Source organism: Salvelinus alpinus, chromosome 33, assembly GCF_045679555.1.
Source record: "Salvelinus alpinus chromosome 33, SLU_Salpinus.1, whole genome shotgun sequence".
NCBI classification, from domain to species: domain Eukaryota; kingdom Metazoa; phylum Chordata; class Actinopteri; order Salmoniformes; family Salmonidae; genus Salvelinus; species Salvelinus alpinus.
Window position 1 is genome coordinate 15,212,714 of NC_092118.1, and position 25,874 is coordinate 15,238,587.

At 44.3% G+C, this 25,874-nt stretch overlaps 1 pseudogene; it reads left to right on the plus strand.

Annotated features, from left to right (window-relative positions):
• The first annotated feature begins 1,635 nt into the window (after positions 1-1,635).
• LOC139562860 (uncharacterized) lies at positions 1,636-24,095 on the plus strand (annotated as a pseudogene).
• The last annotated feature ends 1,779 nt before the right edge of the window (positions 24,096-25,874 follow it).

A 25,874-nucleotide genomic window follows, 5' to 3' on the forward strand; every position in this document is an offset into this window, starting at 1 on the left:
ATGTACTTAAATGTATACATTTACAAATTCGGCACATTTGGGCATACTCCTGGCAGACTTGATGCAAAATATTGTGTAGTGAGATCAGTCAAACTTTGCGGTACACTGCTGCCATCTTTTGGACAATCTAAATTACACATAGGCTCCTATCTTTAATGTATGGCCTTTCTTGCTTTTCAAAGATGATAATAACAAACTTTTTAAAATTGTTTATTTTTTACCAGATCTAATGTGGTGTTCTCCTACATTAATTTCACAGTTCCACAAACGTCAGTGTTTCTTTTCAAATGGTATCACAATATACATATTCTTGCTTCAGGACCTGAACTACAGGCAGTTAGATTTGGGTATGTAATATTCAGGCGAAAATTTTAAAATAGGATTTATTAAACATTGTATTATTGGATATGGTTTATATAGGCCTATTTCATACGTTCTGATGTGTTTATTAAATCTTTGTCTATCCTAAACGAGGACAGCATTTCTTGGCATGATCATCCATGAAAATCCATTTTTAAATGTTCAGTTTTATAACCCCAATTCTATATGTTTGTTCAACCACACTAATTGATTTAGGCAACCACCATCCTGTCCGGTGTCTCCGGCGCTTTTGACCTTTCAAGAGAAGAGGCTCGCGTTCGACAATGCACTGAGAGGGTTTAATCCATAATTAGGAATTAGAATACTAATTTAATAGGATCTCTGAACACGACGTATTAATATTTCATAACCGACAGAAGTTTGTTTGCTAAATCTGTAATGTGCATTTCACAGCCCTTTGTTCGTACCTATTTTTATTTATTTTTGCCACTGTTTCTAATCAAGCTACTTTTAGCTCATGGATAGAGTTTTAGGTAGACACGGGAGCCGTGATGGAGGCGAAGGGGCAGGTAGAGATGTTCGTTTAGCGCACTATGTAAGTGGACCACTACTTGGCAAAGCATAAAAGGAATCTGAAGTAGGGAAGCAAGAACAGATATAGGGGAGACGACAAAATTGCTTTGACAAAGACGGGTGTTTGATTTTGGTTCCAGGAATGTACAAGAACTAAGGATGATTGGCGTAACTATTGCCTTTTGTAGTGAGCCTGGATAATAGGCCTAAAAGTAAATATTTTTCTGAATGCACTGGATAGTTAGCATTTTAGTGGACTTTTCAAGCTATTTTCCACATGTACTTTGAGAATGCTGCTAAGGATGCAAATATATTTTGCCCTTAGCATCCTTGGTAAGTAAGTTAGGCTACTTGCATTCTGCCAACTTTGATACGATAATAATTATAAAGCGAATTTACTTGTTTGAAGCATGCTATGTATTTGTTTTTTAGAGTTAATGTTTTTATTCGTCTTAAATGTAAGCTACTAGTTGGTGTATTAAATTGTATTATGGGGATGGTTTGCGATGCCGCGAGACCAGTGCGCTCATTGCCACGCACTGTATCAAGAAAAGGTCCCCCGGACGCCAGCGTGTTTGACAGAAACAGAAGAATTGATAGATCGAATACACGATTTATCCAACGAAAATCACGTTTATGCCAATGCCAGGAGCGGCATCAGCCCAGACAAACGTTTAGAGGACCCAAATGTCAGAACAGGTGGCACCATGTTAGAGGGCGTTGACTTGAGCGCTTATTATGGTGTCCTGGGTAGTGTATTTGCCATGTATAGACCACTAATAGAAGATGGATTAATAGAAAACCTCCCTAAAGCGTTTGTGTGTTTTGTCTGGGAGAACGGACTGTGGTTTGGAGGCAGAATTGACAAGACTGTATCACTTGAGCTTGGCAAACCGTGACGGAAATCACCATAAATATGATATCCACGTGCATCCAGAATGATGACACAGGTTTTGTACTGGAGGTGTGCCAATGCTACCTTTCTGAATGAACTGCTCTGTAATAGTGCTACTGTATGTGTTGGAGAATACTGCACTGTCTCCCTTAACTCTCCACCCACCAACCTGCCTGTGGTGTTCAGCATCCCAGACTGGTGCAACTATGATAAATGGAGCAAGGTGCTGGTGGACCCGTCAATGGTGAAGCTCTGCTGGCAACACGACCAGATGGGTTTTAATAAGAACGTGTGCTGCAACATGCCCCTGTTTGAGAAGCTCACCTTAGAGCCCCAGAACGAGTGGCTCATGTCTGTCTGTGTCAACAAGGAGACCAAGGACATCCTGCCCCAGGTGTGCCAATATCTGACTGGAACAAGTCCATCATTGTAGACATGACTGACCTGGCTCTCTGTGCTGAGCTGGACTCTCTGAACTTCACTCAGGTGTGCGCCAACGCCACGGTGCTACCCCACTCTTCCACCTGGACAATACATGGCTATTGGCGTATTGTGCTAACCACACTGGCCCTGGGGGTGGAGGGGGAAAAGGAGGAGGCCTGATAGGGTTTAAGCCAGTAGAACAATGCCAGTACCACAGCTGGGCAGTGGCACTTCCTGACGCCGCTCTCCTGGCCCTGTGTTGGGACTACGACCAGGCCAACTTTGCCTCATCCGTCTGCACCAACAATGGCCTCCTCTCCCTGCTCACCAAGGAGCCCTCCAGCCTGTGGGTGGGCACGCTCTGCACCAACTACACCAAAGGAAACCGCCAGGGCAAAACCAACAGCGCCTCCACAGACTCCCAGCCCTGCCTGGTCAGAGACATTGTGAGGAGGCTGAACTGGACTTGTACTGCCGACTTCAGCCCAGCCTGTCAGCCAGGCTCCAGTCAGACGCAGGTTCTGCTGCTGCGCTGCGGGGTGGAGGCCCTGCAGCCTCGCTTGGAGGGGCTCCTGACCACACATATGGCCTCTGTGGTTGACCAGGCCACCAGTGTGACTGTGGTGCTGTTGGTGGCCCTGGAGGAGAGCCAGATGATGTCCCTACGTGTGACTGAAAACATCCGCTTCAATGTGCTGAAGTCTGTGGTACTCTATGTGGAGAGGGAGACCAACCTTGACAACAAGAGGGTCCTGCTGTAGTGCTTTGGGGTAGGTGGGCTGGGCAGACTTTATCTGCAGATAAATAATTCCAACATTGTGTGTATTGTAAACTGCTACATTGAACAGTCCTGAATGAATGGTGGTCATCTATACATTTCCCTCAGGTCACAAGGCCTGTGCGTCTCCTTCTGGACTGCACAAGATTTGCCAGTTCTTGCTGTGAGATGCTACCCCACTCTTCCACCAAGGCACCTGCAAGTTCCCGGACATTTCTGGGGTTTGGATGTACCGACCCTGTGCAGGTGATGTTACACGTGGTCTGCCAATGCGAGAACGATCAGGTGTCCGTCCTGTCTCTGTAGTGCTGTCTTACAGTACGGACATTGCAATTTATTGCCCTAGCCACATCTGCAGTCCTCATGCCTCCTTGCAGCATGCCTAAGGCAAGTTCACGCAGATGAGCAAGGACCCTGGGCATCTTTCTTTTGGTGTTTTTCTGAGTCAGTAGAAAGGACTCTTTAGTGTCCTAAGTTTTTGTAACTGTGACCTTAATTGTAAGCTGTTAGTGTCTTAACGACCATTCCACAGGTGCATGTTCATTCATTGTTTATGGTTCATTGAATAAGCATGGGAAACAGTGTTTAAACCCTTTACAATGAAGATCTGTGAGGTTATTTGGATTTTTACGAATTATCTTTGAAAGACAGGGTCCTGAAAAAGGGACGTTTCATTTTTTTGCTGAGTTTATATCAATTACCATGAAGGCTATTGTTGTGTCAACAGATGGTGTACACAGTTTCACACCTGTCATTGATAGGGGACATTAAATCTCTTCCTCTGGATGAGATTAACTGGCTGACATTGATGTGATTGAATGACAAGCCAACACTAATCACATATGTTTATTGTTGTTGATACTGTGTTGTTGCTGTTGTCCATCTTGATTTGTTTACCTTTAACCATTCAAGCTTGAAGATTTGTTTGTTTTTCCATAACAGAAAGTACTGACCAGTTTGATGCAAACAGGAAGACGTGACCAATGATGGATTTTTCCTCATCAAGGTGACAGAAGTAGGACTGATGTTTATTAGGTCTTTTTACATTTGTGACTGGTAATATAGGTACTAACAAATACTCCCCTACGTATTTATTTGGCCAGTGAAGCTAAAACGTTTAATTTTGCTCTATACTCCAACATTTTGGATTTGAGATCAAACTTTTTATGGGGTGACAGTACAGAATGTCCCCTTTTTATTTCAGTGTATTTTCAAACATATCTGTTTTACCGTTTAGAAATAAAAGCACTTAATGTATCTAGTCCCCCCATTTGAAGACAAAAATGTAGTGTTTGGTCCCATATTCCTAGCACGCAATGCGTAGCATCATGGTAGAATCCACATTTAATGTAGAAGTGTTCAGAAACATATATTCTTATTGACAATAAAACTGACTCCAAAATGACACAATAGATTATTTACCATTCATTTCTATTGGGCACAACATAATCCGAAACACAACCAAAACAAAATGCAAATGCATCTAAAAAGTGTGTAGAGTCAAAAGCTTGATGTAGTCATTGCGTGCTAAAAATATGGCACCAAATACGAAAGTTGACACTCACGAACACATGTTTTGCTCTACGACGCCAACAAGCCTCACAACACTCGTCTGAAGGTAACCCGGTACCAGTTTAAAAATAAATCATAATAATTTCTCTCAGATATAGGACAGACACTTCAAAACATACTTCCGTTTGATAGTCAAAATAATTATGTTTTGCCGTGTATGAATATGTTACTCAATGTGTTTCTATGGGCTAATAGCAGTAAGGCCAAATTCAATCTTAAAAATATTTTTGGGGTTACCTACAGGGGTTCTAAAATTCAAAATCAAATAGCTAAATGATCCTTGGTAGACCATCTTAAAACAATTCCATAAGTTAGCTTTGTAGAAAGCTTTGTAGGTATGAGTATTTGTTAGGTAGAGATTTTTTAGTTCGTTTATCATTTATTGTTACTTGGTGACAGTTTTTGTTATGATATTCTTGTCTGGCTTATGGGTGTTTGGTTTTCGTATGTGGTGTGATTCTGTTACAGGAGTATTTCCGTATCCCTCTGGCCAATCTGAGGGCAGTGCTGAGTGCAGTGGATATCACCACAGTCAGACAGATACTGCAGTACTTCAGCAGGAACCAGGGAACATTGCAGGTAATACAACACCCTTCATATCAGTTGTCCTCTTAGACAGGTCTTCCATGGAAAATACTGAGGTCACTTGACGTCAATGGGACAACCTGATTTGAATACATTTTTATAAAATGTAGCGCAACCTTTTCAGCTCTATGTTCACACAGGATAATCACTTAACCTCTCTCTCTGTCCCAGCTTACAGATGACTACCTAGGCACCATGGTATCTGTGCCTTTCCATACCCACTTGGTCAGCGATGGGAGCTTCTTTCCTGAACTGGTACCCCTACTTGCCCTGGTCAGCCCTGCAGACATCCAGTCACTGCCCCCCTTACAGACCAACCTCATTGTGTAAGTTAAGTAGGCTTCTGATACAAGTCATCATGAGTCAAGATGTCCTTGCATGTTGGTTTCTGCATTATAGCTGTACATATAGTACTGAATGGCTATAGAATTCTTATTATTCTAGAATCAAAGGTCATGGACTTACGCAGTTAATTACCCCCTCTATTCAGAGACAGACTCCCAACATTGGAGTCATTTTCTATTTAAACTACTGCTTTGGCCTTCATTTATATTGGGTCATTTGAGTCTCTGAATGAGATGTGCTTTCCCAGTCATGTTTTGCTCTCTGCTTTTTGTTCAGGTTAACAAGTATGTCCTACATTCCTCTATGCTCGCTCTCTCTATCTTCAGGAGAAATACCATCAACAGCAACATCAGGAGCCTGTCGGTGAAGCAGCGCAGGGCCTTTGGGAGGTGGTACAGCCGAGCCCTCAGCTCCCTCAACATGACAGCCGGCAGCACCTCCTTCATCAGGGTCACTGGTAACCTGATCGTCTACCTGCCCTGTCACAGCTTCCAGCACCTCTCACCTGCTCAGGTCACAGACACGACACCTCTCTGTGAAACCAGAGCCGCCACAGCCAGGCAGTCGTCGGTGGTCTCCATTGTGTCCATAGCCAATGTTCAATAAGTGAACAGAATGCATGAATTAAGGTTGGCTATGTGAAGAATAGTGAGTGATCTTTCAATGCTTAAAATGTGAATATGATCGTTGCATGTAACTGTCTTGCTCAAAGATCCACTTGTAGCCAAATTTCAACCTCCTGGCAGAAGCAACTAGGTGTTTGGCTTAGATGTCCTGGTCACTGGCATACCACAGCCTCCTGCAGCTCCCGCAATAATTGGAGGAAATTAGCTTTAAAAATGCAAAATAGCATGGTATTAGCTATAAAACTGCAAAGAAAAATCTGATTTGCCCCATGGCAAAATGTGTTGAATTGTAGGAAGTTAGCTATTTTCCCCCATAAGAAATGCTTAGACCTTTCACAGACCTTGCTGAGTGCCCCACGAAACTGTGGTACGCCACTGGTCCTGGTACTGGGTTAAGTTTATTAAGTCGTTGACCTTAAAGGTCCAGTGCAGTTAAAATTCCTGTGTTTTTTATCATAGTGTATAACAGCTGATAAAACATACACTGTAAAAATGTGTGAACGTGATCAGGGTTAGTTCCTGACAGTTGCTGGTTAAAATACAATCAGGTGACATTTTATCCCCCTTTTGAGAATTTTTTTTATATTACTATTATAAACAATCTATTTCTCTGAGCACTGTGCAAAATTGTACTTGTATACAGTGCAAAAGAGTATACGTTTAGGCCAATACGTTTTCATTGTCTTAATTTCAAACGGTATACAGTGCGTTTTCATCATTGTGCACGGTAAACCAGAGTTGAGTGGTGTTTCTTCTCTCCTAGCTGTTGGATGGAATGGATGTGTTGCTGATGAACACCCTAAGCCTGATTGCCCCCCATCTATCTTCAGAGCTCGTGCTGCTAGGCGACCTAAACTGGAACATGCTTAACACCCCAGCCATCCTACAATCTAAGCTTGATGCCCTCAATCTCACACAAATTATCAATGAACCTACCAGGTACCACCCCAAAGCCGTAAACACGGGCACCCTCATAGATATCATCCTAACCAACTTGCCCTCTAAATACACCTCTGCTGTTTTCAACCAAGATATTAGCGATCACTGCCTCATTGCCCGTGGGTCAGCGGTCAAACGACCTCCACTCATCACTGTCAAACGCTCCCTGAAACACTTCAGCGAGCAGGCCTTTCTAATCGAACTGTCCGGGGTATCCTGGAAGGATATTGATCTCATCCCGTCAGTAGAGGATGCCTGGTTATTGTTTTTAAATGCCTTCCTCACCATCTTAAATAAGCATGTCCCATTCAAGAAATTTAGAACCAGGAACAGATATAGCCCTTGGTTCTCTCCAGACCTGACTGCCCTTAACCAACACAAAAACATCCTATGGCGTTCTGCATTAGCATCGAACAGCCCCCGTGATATGCAACTTTTCAGGGAAGCTAGAAACCAATATACACAGGCAGTTAGAAAAGCCAAGGCTAGCTTTTTCAAGCAGAAATTTGCTTCCTGCAACACAAACTCAAAAAAGTTCTGGGACACTGTAAAGTCCATGGAGAATAAGAACACCACCTCCCAGCTGCCCACTGCGCTGAGGACAGGGAACACTGTCACCACTGATAAATCCACTATAATTGAGAATTTCAATAAGCATTTTTCTACGGCTGGCCATGCTTTCCACCTGGCTACCCCTACCCCGGTCAACAGCACTGCACCCCCCACAGCAACTCGCCCAAGCCTTCCCCATTTCTCCTTCTCCCAAATCCAGTCAGCTGATGTTCTGAAAGAGCTGCAAAATCTGGACCCCTACAAATCACCCGGGCTAGACAATCTGGACCCTTTCTCTCTAAAATTATCTGCCGAAATTGTTACAACCCCTATTACTAGCCTGTTCAACCTCTCTTTCGTGTCGTCTGAGATTCCCAAAGATTGGAAAGCAGCTGCGGTCATTCCCCTCTTCAAAGGGGGGGACACTCTTGACCCAAACTGCTACAGACCTATATCTATCCTACCCTGCCTTTCTAAGGTCTTCGAAAGCCAAGGCAACAAACAGATTACCGACCATTTCGAATCCCACCATACCTTCTCCGCTATGCAATCTGGTTTCAGAGCTGGTCATGGGTGCACCTCAGCCACGCTCAAGGTCCTAAACGATATCCTAACCGCCATTGATAAGAAACAATACTGTGCAGCCGTATTCATTGACCTGGCCAAGGCTTTCGACTCTGTCAATCACCACATTCTTATCGGCAGACTCAACAGTCTTGTTTTCTCAAATGACTGCCTCGCCTGGTTCACCAACTACTTCTCAAGACAGAGTTTAGTGTGTCAAATCGGAGGGCCTGTTGTCCGGGCCACTGGCAGTCTCTATGGTGGTGCCACAGGGTTCAATTCTTGGACCGACTCTTCTCTGTATACATCAATGATGTCGCTCTTGCTGCTGGTGAGTCTCCGATCCACCTCTACGCAGACGACACCATTCTGTATACTTCTGGCCCTTCTTTGGACACTGTGTTAACAACCCTCCAGACGAGCTTCAATGCCATACAACTCTCCTTCCGTGGCCTCCAATTGCTCTTAAATACAAGTAAAACTAAATGCATGCTCTTCAACCGATCGCTGCCTGCACCTGCCCGCCCGTCCAACATCACTACTCTGGACAGTTCTGACTTAGAATATGTGGACAACTACAAATACCTAGGTGTCTGGTTAGACCGTAAACTCTCCTTCCAGACACACAATCCAATCCAAACTTAAATCTAGAATTGGCTTCCTATTTTGCAACAAAGCATCCTTCACTCATGCTGCCAAACATACCCTTGTAAAACTGACCATCCTACCGATCCTCGACTTCGGCGATGTCATTTACAAAATAGCCTCCAATACCCTACTCAATAAATTGGATGCAGTCTATCACAGTGCCATCCGTTTTGTCACCAAAGCCCCATATACTACCCACCACTGCGACCTGTACGCTCTCGTTGGCTGGCCCTCGCTTCATACTCGTCGCCAAACCCACTGGCTCCAGGTCATCTACAAGACCCTGCTAGGTAAAGTCCCCCCTTATCTCAGCTCGCTGGTCACTATAGCAGCACCCACATGTAGCACGCGCTCCAGCAGGTATATCTCACTGGTCACCCCCAAAACCAATTATTCCTTTGGCCGCCCCTCCTTCCAGTTCTCTGCTGCCAATGACTGGAATGAACTACAAAAATCTCTGAAACCGGAAACACTTATCTCCCTCACTAGCTTTAAGCACCAGCTGTCAGAGCAGCTCACAGATTACTGCACCAGTACATAGCCCATCTATAATTTAGCCCAAACAACTACCTCTCCCCCCACTGTATTTATTTATTTATTTTGCTCCTTTGCACGCCATTATTTCTATCTCTACTTTGCACATTCTTCCACTGCAAATCTACCATTCCAGTGTTTTACTTGCTATATTGTATTTACTTCGCCACCATGGCCTTTTTTTTGCCTTTACCTCCCTTATCTCACCTCATTTGCTCACATTGTATATAGACATATTTTTCTACTGTATTATTGACTATGTTTGTTTTACTCCATGTGTAACTCTGTGTTGTTGTATGTGTCGAACTGCTTTGCTTTATCTTGGCCAGGTCGCAATTGTAAATGAGAACTTGTTCTCAACTTGCCTACCTGCTTAAATAAAGGTGAAAAAATAAAAATAAAAATAAGCCACCTACAGCAGGAGTTTGTGGCTGAGAGCCTCATAGGGACGTTCAGAAATCTAACAGCCGAACAATTCAGGAGGTCAGTGTCACAATATTTGATCGATGGTTGGTCATGTATCCTCTTGCAGAAATATTTGGTTTCAAACAAACTGATTTGAGTGTATGCGTTTAAGAAAATACTTTCCCTAGTCCTATGAAACTCAACATTCTGGTAGACACTGAAGTAACCAACTGTTTGGGATCCAAAAGTATCTTTGGATATGCTTGAGTAATTATCCTCTTTGTCTCCCTAGGCTTGGCAACCTGACGTGTCTGTCAGACCCAAAGGACCTGCGGGTGTACAGAAACACAGAGGCCTTCTCTGTCAATGACGACCAGCCAACAGCGCTGTAGAGATCACAATGATGTGTTATACGTTTCTGATTTGTAATGAACCTGAGGGCTGCATGATACACTGAATCAAGTGCTCTCAGGGTAGTGGCTGAGGCCTGCATATATATATATATATATACACTGCTCAAAAAAATAAAGGGAACACTAAAATAACACATCCTAGATCTGAATGAATGAAATATTCTTATTAAATACTTTTTTCTTTACATAGTTGAATGTGCTGACAACAAAATCACACAAAAATTATCAATGGAAATCAAATTTATCAACCCATGGAGGTCTGGATTTGGAGTCACACTCAAAATTAAAGTGGAAAACCACACTACAGCCTGATCCAACTTTGATGTAATGTCCTTAAAACAAGTCAAAATGAGGCTCAGTAGTGTGTGTGTGGCCTCCACGTGCCTGTATGACCTCCCTACAACGCCTGGGCATGCTCCTGATGAGGTGGCGGATGGTCTCCTGAGGGATCTCCTCCCAGACCTGGACTAAAGCATCCGCCAACTCCTGGACAGTCTGTGGTGCAACGTGGCGTTGGTGGATGGAGCGAGACATGATGTCCCAGATGTGCTCAATTGGATTCAGGTCTGGGGAACGGGCGGGCCAGTCCATAGCATCAATGCCTTCCTCTTACAGGAACTGCTGACACACTCCAGCCACATGAGATCTAGCATTGTCTTGCATTAGGAGGAACCCAGGGCCAACCGCACCAGCATATGGTCTCACAAGGGGTCTGAGGATCTCATCTCGGTACCTAATGGCAGTCAGGCTACCTCTGGCGAGCACATGGAGGGCTGTGCGGCCCCCCAAAGAAATGCCACCCCACACCATGACTGACCCACCGCCAAACCGGTCATGCTGGAGGATGTTGCAGGCAGCAGAACGTTCTCCACGGCGTCTCCAGACTCTGTCACGTCTGTCACGTGCTCAGTGTGAACCTGCTTTCATCTGTGAAGAGCACAGGGCGCCAGTGGCGAATTTGCCAATCTTGGTGTTCTCTGGCAAATGCCAAACGTCCTGCACGGTGTTGGGCTGTAAGCACAACCCCCACCTGTGGACGTCGGGCCCTCATACCACCCTCATGGAGTCTGTTTCTGACCGTTTGAGCAGACACATGAACATTTGTGGCCTGCTGGAGGTCATTTTGCAGGGCTCTGGCAGTGCTCCTCCTGCTCCTCCTTCCACAAAGGCGGAGGTAGCGGTCCTGCTGCTGGGTTGTTGCCCTCCTACGGCCTCCTCCACGTCTCCTGATGTACTGGCCTGTCTCCTGGTAGCACCTCCATGCTCTGGACACTACGCTGACAGACACAGCAAACCTTCTTGCCACAGCTCGCATTGATGTGCCATCCTGGATGAGCTGCGCTACCTGAGCCACTTGTGTGGGTTGTAGACTCCGTCTCATGCTACCACTAGAGTGAAAGCACCGCCAGCATTCAAAAGTGACCAAAACATCAGCCAGGAAGCATAGGAACTGAGAAGTGGTCTGTGGTCACCACCTGCAGAACCACTCCTTTATTGGGGGGTGTCTTGCTAATTGCCTATAATTTCCACCTGTTGTCTATTCCATTTGCACAACAGCATGTTAAATTTATTGTCAATCAGTGTTGCTTCCTAAGTGGACAGTTTGATTTCACAGAAGTGTGATTGACTTGGAGTTACATTGTGTTGTTTAAGTGTTCCCTTTATTTTTTTGAGCAGTGTATATATATAACATCACTAAAATCTAAAACTGACAGTAATGTACATCGTACCAGCTCCTTCCTGGCCTCAAAAGAAAAACGAGCCTTATGCCGGTAATACAATCCTATTTTCAGCTTGAGCTTCCTTATCAAGTTCTCTACATGCACAGTGAAGCTCAGCTTATCATCAACCCACACACCTAAATATTTGTACACTTTAACTTGCTCTATAGTATGTCCAGCCAATGTAGCAATGACATGATTAGTAACATGCCTGGCATTTGAAAATGCCATGCATTTTGTTTTACCCGAATTTAGAATCAGCTTTAAATCATACAGATTCTGTTGTATGATGTTAAATGCTCTTTGGGCATTTTCAAAAGCTAAAGATAAACTACTACCACCTGAATAAAGAACAGAAGTAGACTAATCTATGGGTTGAATGTCTTGTTTGCACTTTGTGTGATTCCTGTGTAAATATATGTGTGTGTGTTGTGCTTGTGACCATCCCTCTTCAGATCTCCAGCTTGTTCCTGAATGGGAGTGAGCTTCAGTCTCCTGGCTCTTTCTCCGCCGCCCGAGTGTCTCAGCTGGCTCCCTTCTTGCCCTGGCTGGGTGTGGACTTCCTGCAGAAGCTCTGCCAATCCCAGCTCAGCCCTGTGCTGACAGCCCTGGCCTCTGTGCCCTTCACTCCTGCACAGGTAGAAGATCATCATCAACAGTCGTCACAAGCATCCTCTCATCAGAGAGAGAGCTCTAATGGAGCACCTTCTGTTTGGTTTTCATACCTGATTTGGTTTTCTCAGTGCTGCCCAGCTTCAGTAACAGAGGGTGGGGATGATTATGGGGTTAGAATGGGGGTTGGTTATTAGGGGCTTTGTGACCGCTGACAAGCAGCAAGTCTGCAGCAGTCTGACCTGAGGTGAGGGGGGTTCTGGAGGTGCCCCTTTGATTGCAGAAGTACAACTAACCCCACATTTTCAACGTGTGCCCCACGGCTGCTGCCTGCCATGCGCCATAAGGGGCCTTAGTCAATGGAATGGTAGGGTGGGGAAACAGAAGCAGAAAATAAAGCTTTTGTTTTGAGCCTAGTGGGATTTTCTTCATTTTCCCAAGTAGTTTCCATTTCAATTATACAGATATTAATAAAAGAGTTAAGACCAGTCATAATGATTTGTTCCATCTTCTTTTTGTGATGTCATTCTAGGCCAGTGTAATTGTGGACAAAGTGTCTCTAAACAACAGTATTATTTCTGTTTTTGAAGGACATGGCTTTCTGTTTCAGAAAGGGATCGTAAACAGGGTTGTGTATTGTCTCAGATATGGTATGCTAGATGTTTGAGAGTGTCTCTGTTTCAGTGTAATGCTTCTGTGCATAGTAATGGTCCATTCTGAGCCAGCTGGCCCAAAGCCTAGTGCAGCCTGGCCAGGGGTGACTCAAGGACACACACTATCACCATGGCAAACCACACAACCCTGCCAAGATGTGTGTTTCCTTACTTCATTATACACCAGATGACTCTCTTCCTGTATTAGCTTAGTATCTAATAGCTGTATAGTGTTACAAAGAGCAAGGACAATTTGTCAGATCTTTTGTATCTAGTTTCATTTAACAGATGATTTTTGCATTATTAAAAGTGTTTGAATGATGAGTTAGAAATAGACTGTCTTTCTTTCTCCATATCTTCCTACTCCACCCCCCCCCCCCCCCCCCCACACACACACACACTCTTTCATATCCCCAACCTTCCCTTCTCACTCTCTCTTTTCTGCTCTCTCTCCCTCCTTGTGGCCCTTCTAGCTGGCTCTGCTGGGGCAGCTGCAGAAGCTGGGCTCTCTGGTGAGTGGGGTGAAGGTTGAGAAGGTTGAGACTTGCCCTCTGACATCCTGCTGTTCTCGCTGCCTGACATCGTCCTGCACACGCCCGGGCTCAACCCCCCACAGGCCAACACCATCACCACCAAACTCTGGGTACGGCCTTAGAGGGACAGACCGACACTGACCCCCATCCTCACAAACAGCGACATGCTCACTCATACTAAATGAAGACAATCGACAAGGTACACAGTAACATGGCTTCGGCAGTACGCTGCTACTCTTGGCTCAGTGGGAGGTATGTTTACAAGGCTCTGTCAGTATGCATGCAGTATGCATCCATAACCAATGGAGAGTGAATGGAAAGGAGGAGAGCAAGGTGGAGTGTAGAGGGACACCACAGCTGGCATGCCCAGGTGTACCCAGACTCCTTGCCCTGCTTGACAGTAAGATAGGGGTGCTGTGGCCCTGTGCCAGCTGGAGCTGTATGCTCCATAAGGACCAGAGCCAGGTATAGACTGACACACTGGGCAGGCTCAGAATTGGGCTGTTTCTTAGAGAGGAGGTGCCAACTATGTATGAATGAGGTCACTCTGAGACGTTTGTAATTACCCGTCTTTTCTGTTTCCCCGAGTTATTTTTTTATGGTTTGTGAACATGTATTTACATTCCACCAACATATTGTCTGTACCGATAGTGTCTGTCAGAAGCCTATTTAGTCACCATTGAAATCCACTTTATATCTACGTGTTTATCTTTGAATTGGTGTTTAGTCACTATACTGTCTGTGTTGTGTTGACCTTTGTCCAGGGCTCACCAGAGGTGACTGGCTGGTTGGATAAGGTGGAGCCCCTGCTTCCCACCAACAGGACCTTGGCAGGAAGACAGGCCTGGAACACTCAGCAGGTAACATCTATGAGCTGACTCATGTCCTCTCTGCTCCAGCAATACCTGTTACCTGCAAGTCGTTTTCAAGGGGATACAATTCATGTATATAAGTATAGGAACATCTATCTATCCCTAAATACTTAGTGATTTTATTCACCCAATGAAATGTAGAGATTTGAAAAGGATTTCTGAGTGTGTGTCTAGAGATGTCAGCATGTTACGCAATGTGGGTCTCTCCTGTGTCATGCAGAGGTGTGTATGACACGGTCTTGATTAGATGTTAAATAATTAACCATCAGTGGAGAGGTCGGCCTGTTGTACAACCCCTGCCCTCACTGTTTAAATAGGCTGTTCTATGTTCTGAACACACACAGCGTATCTGTGACTGTCAACACACACACCAGGTCCCAGCTGTCACTATGTGGTGGTGTCTCAGACGGGTGATGGCCCTGCTGCTAGCCTAGCGCTGGTCTGGTCTGTTTCACCACACTGGCCATGAAAGCTGCCCTATAATCCCCTGTCTGTTGCTACTAATGGGCTTGAGGGCGGCCTGCCAGCACCATTAAATCACAGCTCCCTCATCCTGCATGTTTATGCACACTGAAGTGGCAAAGCACAACATTACTGTGCTACTGGATTACTACACACCTCGAAACACTCAAACCGTATTCCAAAACCGCAAATCACCTCTATAGCACTGCAGGGTATTCTCTCTCTGGCTTTCTCTACGTGTGTAGGGAGATGGTTTGTGATCAATACTAATGATCGCTTCTGGTTTCTTTTCCCAGGCTAAAACTCTTTATAAAGAAGCAGTGAAGACCATGCCCAATCTTTCAACTGAGACGTTTCTGTGAGTGCATATCCATGTCAACGTAGCTGCAGTTGATTTATTACTAACCTCTTGTGAATGTGCTCCCATTCATATTTGTAATCTATTTTGTCTCTCTGGTTATACAGTGCCCTTGGAAGCATTGCTCGAGGTGTAAGCTGCACAGCCCTGCGACAGCTCTTCCGGGACAAGCCATCATTTTCCTCAATGCGGAGTGTCCTTGCATTCATGAATAAGCAGTCTGTTCCTCTCCATTCCTCACTGGTAGAAGATGCAAATACTTAACCATATTCCTTTGAGCCAGTTAATTGAGTTAACAGTGGAACCATGCCAGATGTCAGGTATAAAGATAGCTGTTATATAAGTGTAATTGACGACCCTCATGCTTTTGTCTTGACTTACAGAAAAAGTGCATCATCGAGGAGCTGTACTACTTTGACTTCTGAGCTGCTGGGAGAGTTTGGCGCGCAGATCGCTCTGGCCCTGCCGTGAGTCGGTCTTACTGCCATTAATCATCACTACAGATGGTTTGAGCATCAACAATGCATCACTGTCAACTTTGTGTGTGTGTACATGCTCTTGTCTGTGTGCATTTGCAGGGTGAGCACTATTAAGAAGTTCCCTGCTGACATGATGGATACTTTCAGGAAGATGATTGAGAAGGACTCCCATCACTTCCTGCTCCTACCCAGTACAAAACAGGATATTCTGGTGGACAGGATGGAGCAGAGACTTGTCAGTACCCTCTCCTGTACCCCATTACTGCCAACACATTAAGCCTGGGGTTTAACTTTAGTGTCTTCGATTTGAAATCTTTATGTTGAAAATAATCTACAGGTATAAATCGAAAATGTTCTCTCCCCCAGGGCATGTACACAGGAGAGTTCACTGAGGGTGAGTTCCGTTCACTGGGCATCATGGCGACCTATGTAGTGGATGAGGTGTTTGTGCAGCTGGTGCGGAGCTTCTTTGTGGAGAGCCTGGAGTTCCTCCGGGAGTTCTGCTATAACAGCAGCAAGAGGGACATCGTCGCACAGATCCTACAGGAGCCAGGCAACTTCGGGTACTGTAGCACCCTCTTAAACAACCACCCCACATTACAGCACACACCCCATTTAACCTTTCGTGATAACTCCTCTGTCTCCTCACGTCAAATGAAAAATGAGCCTTTTTGTGCGCTCTTAGCCCCGTTCAGAACTGGACCCCTGAGACACTCAATCAAGTGGACAGATTATTATTTTTCTTCCTTCCCAAAGAGACGCTGCAGCAGATTCCCCAGGTGCGTTTCCTGCTTTACTTTTCCCTCAGTCTTTAACACATCTATTTCCATTATTTATATAAGGTTAGTTCCTTTGCAATTGATTTGACCATTGTCATGATTCATTAATTTGGGTGTCCTTAAAGTTATTGAGAGATGTTACAATTGCTACACGACATCAGGAAAGGATGGATTTGTAAAAGAATCCTGCAGGTGTCCACTGACAGGACTCCTAGAGTTGTCCAGGTGCTATGCTCCCCTGGCCTGTTGGCCCCTAGTCAGGCTGATGACCCAGGGGCGTAAAGTGAGGCTGTTTCTGAGTCAGCGCCAGTGGGAGTCGGGTGCTGTCGGAGCCCTCTGCATTCAGGGCCGGGACCAGGTTGAACAGACACAGCTGTTTGAGAGGCAGCAGTTTGTTCTTCAGTGCTTCCTGGGTTTTCTCAAAGTGGGGCAGGTCACACGAGAGTGCCACTCTGTCTCACATTGAGACCTCTGTCTTTCAGTTGAAGTCGGAAGTTTACATACACCTTAGCCAGATACATTTAAACTCAGTTTTTCACAATTCCTGACATTTAATCCTAGTAAAAATTCCCTGTCTTAGGTCAGTTATGATCACCACTTTATTTTAAGAATGTGAAATGTCAGAATAACAGTAGAGTGATTTATTTCAGCTTTTATTTCTTTCATCACATTCCCAGTGGGTCAGAAGTTTACATACACTCAATTAGTATTTGGTAGCATTGCCTTTAAATTGTTTAACTTGGGTCAAATGTTTCGGGTAGACTTCCACAAGCTTCCCACAATAAGTTGGGTGAATTTTGGCCCATTCCTCCTGACAGAGCTGGTGTAACTGAGTCAGGTTAGTAGGCCTCCTTGCTCGCACACGCTTTTTCAGTTCTGACCACAAATTTTCTATAGGATTGAGGTCAGGGCTTTGCGATGGCCACTCCAATACCTTGACTTTGTTGTCCATAAGCCATTTTGCCACAAATTTGGAAGTATGCTTGGGGTCATTATCCATTTGGAAGACCCATTTGCGACCAAGCTTTAACTTCCTGAATGATGTCTTGAGATGTTGCTTCAATATATCCACATAATTTCCCTACCTCATGATGCCATCTATTTTGTGAAGTGCACCAGTCCCTCCTTCAGCAAAGCACCCCCACAACATGTTGCTGCCACCCCCGTGCTTCACGGTTGGGATGGTGTTCTTCAGCTTGCAAGCATCCCCCTTTTTCCTCCAAACATAACGATGGTCATTATGGCCAAACAGTTCTATATTTGTTTCATCAGACCAGAGGACATTTCTCTTAAAAGTACAATCTTTGTCCCCATGTGCAGTTGCAAACCGTAGTCTGGCTTTTTTATGGCAGTTTTGGAGCAGTTGCTTCTCAAGTTAGCGGGCTTTCAAGTTATGTCGTAATAGGACTCGTTTTACTGTGGATATAGATACTTTTGTACCTGTTTCCTCCAGCATCTTCACAAGGTCCTTTGCTGTTTTTTTGGGATTGATTTGCACTTTTCACACCACAGTACATTCATCTCTAGGAGACAGAACTCGTCTCCTTCCTAAGCGGTATGACGGCTGCGTGGTCCCATGGTGTTTATACTTGTGTACTATTGTTTGTACAGATGAACGTGGTATCTTCAGGCGTTTGGAAATTGCTCCCAAGGATGAACCAGACTTGTGGAGGTCTACAATTTTTTTTCTGAGGTCTTGGCTGATTTCTTTTGATTTTGCCATGATGTCAAGCAGAGGCACTGAGTTTGAATGTAGCCTTGAAATATATCCACAGGTACACTCAAATTATGTCAATTAGCCTATCAGAAGCTTCTAAAGCCATGACATAATTTTCTGGAATTTTCCAAGCTGTTTAAAGGCACAGTCAACTTAGTGTATGTAAACTTCTGACCCACTGGAATTGTGAAACAGTGAATTATAAGTGAAATAATCGGTCTGTAAACAATTGTTGGAAAAATTACTTGTGTCATGCACAAAGTAGATGTCCTAACCGACTTGCCAAAACTATAGTTTGTTTACAAGAAATTTGTGGAGTGGTTGAAAAACGAGTTTTAATGACTCCAACCTAAGTGTATGTAAACTTCCGACTTCAACTGTAGGTAAGGTGACTCTTTCGGTCAGAAGCATTCGATTTTGCAATGCATACATTATTTTGGATTTGTGTGCTCATGAAACTGTTTTTACCCACAACATAAGGAGATACTAAATGATGTAGTTACACTGCATTTCTGAGATCACTATACAAAAAACTGTCCTACAGCTAGATCCAGGATTCTTACAGGGTTCAAGTGTAATGGCTAATTTAACTGATTAATGCTTAATATATTATATAACAACAATTTACACTGCCATAAATGCAAGGACAGAAAAGTCATGTTTTATGTCACACTATTTTGGACAAATCAGTCAAGACACCAACCATGATAAAAGGTTAAACATACAGTAGGTTTAAATAAACTCGTGAATTTGTTTTACTATAGCTATGATCCCCCTTATCTTAATGTAATGACATAAAAAACTTGGCAGATTATTATTGATTACTTACAAACAGCTATAACAAGTTGTCCAGTGTAGGAAATCCTCACTGGAACCCTAGTTTATAGAAAAACCCTGGATTGCTGATGCTATGTATTGGCCAATGAGCGGCTTTGAAGCCACAGGTCGGCCATATTGGCACTCCCCAGAAGAATCAGTCTTGCTAAGGAATGAATGGAATTCAAAGGATTTCAATGAAATGTTTCAAAGACAAAATTGCATGTATTTTTGTTGTCGTAGTGGGGACAGTACAATTTGTACTTTCTAAAATGTATACTTTAAGGGGAAACAAAACATCTATATATTTTATGTTAAGCACACATATAATTTAAAAGTATGCATTAACGTGACTAATATAATAAACATGGCAAAAATAAATGGAGACATTAATAAATGCATTTCTATAACTTTCAAAACATTTTTTACTATGATAGGAGTGCCAAGATGGGGGCTCGGTGGCTTCAAACACTGCCCTCTGTAAGTCACCTAGTGTGTGTGTGTATATATACACTGCTCAAAAAAATAAAGGGAACACTTAAACAACACAATGTAACTCCAAGTCAATCACACTTCTGTGAAATCAAACTGTCCACGTAGGAAGCAACACTGATTGACAATAAATTTCACATGCTGTTGTGCAAATGGAATAGACAACAGGTGGAAATTAGAGGCAATTAGCAAGACACCCCCAATAAAGGAGTGGTTCTGCAGGTGGTGACCACAGACCACTTCTCAGTTCCTATGCTTCCTGGCTGATGTTTTGGTCACTTTTGAATGCTGGCGGTGCTTTCACTCTAGTGGTAGCATGAGACGGAGTCTACAACCCACACAAGTGGCTCAGGTAGTGCAGCTCATCCAGGATGGCACATCAATGCGAGCTGTGGCAAGAAGGTTTGCTGTGTCTGTCAGCATAGTGTCCAGAGCATGGAGGCGCTACCAGGAGACAGGCCAGTACATCAGGAGACGTGGAGGAGGCCGTAGGAGGGCAACAACCCAGCAGCAGGACCGCTACCTCCGCCTTTGTGCAAGGAGGAGCACTGCCAGAGCCCTGCAAAATGACCTCCAGCAGGCCACAAATGTGCATGTGTCTGCTCAAACGGTCAGAAACAGACTCCATGAGGGTGGTATGAGGGCCCGACGTCCACAGGTGGGGGTTGTGCTTACAGCCCAACACCGTGCAGGACGTTTGGCATTTGCCAGAGAACACCAAGATTGGCAAATTCGCCACTGGCGCCCTGTGCTCTTCACAGATGAAATCAGGTTCACACTGAGCACATGAGCACATGTGACAGACGTGACAGAGTCTGGAGAACGTTCTGCTGCCTGCAAATTCCTCCAGCATGACCGGTTTGGCGGTGGGTCAGTCATGGTGTGGTGTGGCATTTCTTTGGGGGGCCGCACAGCCCTCCATGTGCACGCCAGAGGTAGCCTGACTGCCATTAGGTACCGAGATGAGATCCTCAGACCCCTTGTGAGACCATATGCTGGTGCGGTTGGCCCTGGGTTCCTCCTAATGCAAGACAATGCTAGACCTCATGTGGCTGGAGTGTGTCAGCAGTTCCTGCAAGAGGAAGGCATTGATGCTATGGACTGGCCCGCCCGTTCCCCAGACCTGAATCCAATTGAGCACATCTGGGACATCATGTCTCGCTCCATCCACCAACGCCACGTTGCACCACAGACTGTCCAGGAGTTGGCGGATGCTTTAGTCCAGGTCTGGGAGGAGATCCCTCAGGAGACCATCCGCCACCTCATCAGGAGCATGCCCAGGCGTTGTAGGGAGGTCATACAGGCACGTGGAGGCCACACACTACTGAGCCTCATTTTGACTTGTTTTAAGGACATTACATCAAAGTTGGATCAGCCTGTAGTGTGGTTTTCCACTTTAATTTTGAGTGTGACTCCAAATCCAGACCTCCATGGGTTGATAAATTTGATTTCCATTGATAATTTGTGTGATTTTGTTGTCAGCACATTCAACTATGTAAAGAAAAAAGTATTTAATAAGAATATTTCATTCATTCAGATCTAGGATGTGTTATTTTAGTGTTCCCTTTATTTTTTTGAGCAGTGTATATAAATAAATAATTGGCTGTAACTCATCTCTCCCCCTCCTGGCTGAGGTAAGGCAGTTCTGAGGCTGGGCCGTCTGAGGCTGACCTGTTCAGAAGAGCAGCAGTAGGCTTTAACGGGACTGCTGAGCCATAGCCTGGCTTTTGGACCCATAAGCTCCTGGCGCCCTGAGGTCTTCATTGAGGTTGGAGCACTGGCAGGTACAGCATGCCTTTTGTTGTTTTGCTACCACAAATATGTCTTGTGCCTGAAATTAGTTTCAAATCCTCTTATAACTTTAACTATCTGCAGCTGGCCTCCCAGATATGGCCATGTCATCTTTTGATGATTGACTAACTACAAAAAAGAAAGACTGCGTGCGTGTAGACTATGCTAGTGGAAGAACAGCATCTAGTAAAGATGAGGTCGAGCGTATTGCCTGCCTTGTGAGTAGGGGGGGAAGGTGAGAGGGTGAGGTCAAAAGAGGAGAGGAGTGGAAAGAAGGAGGCAGAGAGGAATGAGTCAAAGGTAGACGTGGGGAGGTTAAAGTCGCCCAGAACTGTGAGAGGTGAGCCGTCCTCAGGAAAGGAGCTTATCAAGGCATCAAGCTCATTGATGAACTCTCCGAGGGAACCTGGAGGGCGATAAATGATAAGGATGTTAAGCTTGAAAGGGCTGGTAACTGTGACAGCATGGAATTCAAAGGAGGCGATAGACAGATGGGTAAGGGGAGAAAGAGAGAATGACCACTTGGGAGAGATGAGGATCCCGGTGCCACCACCCCGCTGACCAGAAGCTCTCGGGGTGTGCGAGAACACGTGGGCGGACGAAGAGAGAGCAGTAGGAGTAGCAGTGTTATCTGTGGTGATCCATGTTTCCGTCAGTGCCAAGAAGTCGAGGGACTGGAGGGAGGCATAGGCTGAGGTGAACTCTGCCTTGTTGGCCGCAGATCGGCAGTTCCAGAGGCTACCGGAGACCTGGAACTCCACGTGGGTCGTGCGCGCTGGGACCACCAGATTAGGGTGGCCGCGGCCACGCGGTGTGGAGCGTTTGTATGGTCTGTGCAGAGAGGAGAGAACAGGGATAGACAGACACATAGTTGACAGGCTACAGAAGAGACTACGCTAATGCAAAGGAGATTGGAATGACAAGTGGACTACGCGTCTCGAATGTTCAGAAAGTTAAGCTTACGTAGCAAGAATCTTATTGACTAGAATGATTAAGATGATACAGTACTGCTGAAGTAGGCTAGCTGGCAGTGGCTGCGTTGTTGACTTTGTAGGCTAGCTGGCAGTGGCTGCGTTGTTGACACTACACTAATCAAGTCGTTCCGTTGAGTGTAATAGTTTCTACAGTGCTGCTATTCGGGGGCTAGCTGGCTAGCTAGCAGTGTTGATTACGTTACGTTGCGTTAAAAGAACGACAGTAGCTGGCTAGCTAACCTAGAAAATCGCTCTAGACTACACAATTATCTTTGATACAAAGACGGCTATGTAGCTAGCTGTGTAGCTAGCTACGATCAAACAAATCAAACCGTTGTACTGTAATGAAATGAAATGAAAATGTGATACTACCTGTGGAGCGAAGCGGAATGCGACCGGGTTGTTGAGTGCGGAAGTTCTATTCGGTAGACGTTGGCTAGCTGTTGGCTAGCTAGCAGTGTCTCCTATGTTAAGGACGACAAATAGCTGGCTAGCTAACCTCGGTAAATTAAGATAATCACTCTAAAACTACACACTCTAAACTACACAATTATCTTGGATACGAAGACAGCAAAGACAACTATGTAGCTAGCTAACACTACACTAATCAAGTCGTTCAGTTGAGTGTAATAGTTGCTACAGTGCTGCTATTCGGTAGACGGTGGACGTTTGCTAGCTGGCTAGCTGCTGGGCAGATAGCAGTGTAGACTGCGTTAGGACGACGTAATACGATAATTACGCAATTATTTTTGATACAAAGACGGCTATGTAGCTAGCTAAGAAGAAATTGCTAAGATTAGACAAATCAAACCGTTGTACTATAATGAAATGTAATGAAATGTAATGAAAAGTTATACTACCTGCGGACCAAAGCGCGAATGCGACCGCTCGCTCCAACCCGGAAGTCAATTTTTATAATGACGTCAAGATGCCTCTTGCTTCTACCAAGTTTTAGAATAGGATCTCAATCGCTTTGTTACCTAAAATCTAAATGAAATTAAGGCAATACTGTTTATATATTTTGATCCCTTTTCATGTCATTTTGGCAGCGAACAGGCCAACCCACTGATCAAGCAACATCGGAAGAATGTGTGAACTTCTTTTATGAACGTTTGCTCTGGCGTGGCCTACGGCTGCTTATAGACTAAATGAAAATCTGACCCACTTGTATTAATAACTTCTTTGTTGATTGTGAATGACAACTTTATACTATTATATTATGTAAGGAATTGTATTAGATATTGGTAACTTGTTTTGACAACTTCTCAACATTAGCTATGGTTGACATAATATACACACTCCCTCTTTCTATTGGACATATGCTGGACTCATTGGACACATGCACGACACCCACAACTCCCCTCCCCCATGACAATCACTCAGACACACACAACTCAGGGTTGGAGCTCCAGACAAAGAACTATGTCAAGAACCAATGGAACGTCGACACCGGGTACGAGCAGGACTACCCACGACCCAGATCGACCAATCGGAAGGCCAGACGACAAGATCAACCTACTTTGCTTGTTGCCTATATAATCTGTATGTACTGCTTAGAGCGGCCTCTTCTCCGACGATTTCATAAGAATCTGACAGAAAGGGGCCGTGCACGTTTTTGCCTGATATCTTTACACTTGAATAAAACGGCCTTATTATAAAATTATCCACCTCGTCCTATGTCTCCACTTGTTCTCCTGTCTCAAGTAAACGTTTTATCAACAATTACTAACTATCTAGCAAATTATTCTGTCTTAACCAGCCTGATTTCATTGATCTGTTGCATGTTGTCTTGAATGTGCCAAATCAACTGGAACACTCTCAGGCAAGTTTAAACTAACGTTTTTCACATTGAGCACATTGCTGGCTAATGACGACAAACCTGGGAAATTAACTATTTTCCGTAAGTAATGATACAATATGTTTTACATTACAATAAAGTAAAGCGTTTAAATAATCCTAAACAACCAAAATCTCAATTTCCAGATTCGGGCTTTTTCCCAACTATGAGGGCTCGATATCCGACGGGTTTTCGTAGTCAGCCTTACATGTTTCACTGAAGCTAACATTGTCTTGATCTTAGCAGAGGGTAGTTAAATTAGATGCGTATTATGTCAGTACATACTTTCAGCATGTATATTTTGTAACGTTGAGTGTGAATAAGAAGAGGAATCAGGATCTAGTGGAAGAAGGACAGCTCAAGGTTTGAGGGAGTGTTGGATGTAGGATACAATTGTATGCTGCTTCTATTGTTGATGTTGACTTTGTCGCCATACAGTTAGTGTTGCTTTTGTGTTTGTCCCAATGCAGGCAGTTCATCCGGGCTGGCACTGTGCCCTAGTCCTCTGTCACCTTCTGGGACTGCTGATGGTGCTGTTAGTTTCAGCTCTGTAATGGCCTCCCCTTCTGATGTGTAACCCCCTCACCCCCAATGGGCCAAGAGGACTCTCTCCCACACAACTACAATGTTAAACAATACGTGTAATATATTTGAGTAGCCCTGCAAGGCTATTGTAATGGATGGTTATTTATTTATATCAAATTGGTCACATACACATATTTAGCAGATGTTATTGCGGGTGTAGCAAAAATGCTTGTGTTCCTAGCTCCAACAGTGCAGTAATATCTAACAATACAAACACATTTAAAAATACAGAAATATATAAATATTAGGACGAGCAATGTCGGAGTGGCATTGACTAAAATACAATAGAATACAGTATATACATATGAGATGAGTAAAGCAGTATGTAAATGTGACAGTTTTGCTTCCGTCCCCTCCTCGCCCCGAACCAGGGACTCTGTACACATCAACAACTACCTCCCATGAAGCATTGTTACCCATCGCTCCACAAAAGCCACGGCCCTTGCAGAGCAAGGGGAACAACTACTTCAAGGTCTCAGAGCGAGTGACGTCACCAATTGAAATGCTGTTAGCGTTCACCCCGATAACTAGCTAGCCATTTCACACCGATTACATAAACATTATTAAAGTGACCAGTGAGTCCATGTCTATGTATATAGGGCAGCAGCCTCTAAGGTGCAGGGTTAAGTAACCGGCTAGTGATGGCTATTTAACATTCTGATGGCCTTGATAGAAGCTGTTTTTCTGTCTCAGTCCCAGCTTTGCTGCACCTGTACTGACCTAGCCTTCTGAAGAGACATATTTGCTATCGGCCTATTCTCTGAGTGAAGAAAAATACATTTCTGCATTTATTTATTGCACATTGCCGAGTTGTAGTCTTCAGTTTAGGCTGACAATTATTTTGTTTGGTTTAAGGTTGAATAAAATCTTATTTTAATGCTTAAATGTAATTGTTTTAAATGTAAAGAGAGAACCACATGAATACTCTTATCTCAAAAGTACAGTGATGTTTTCTATTATTTGAGAATTAATGTTTCTAAATTGTTTTTAAATTCTTGTCTACCTGTAAAGTATTTCGGC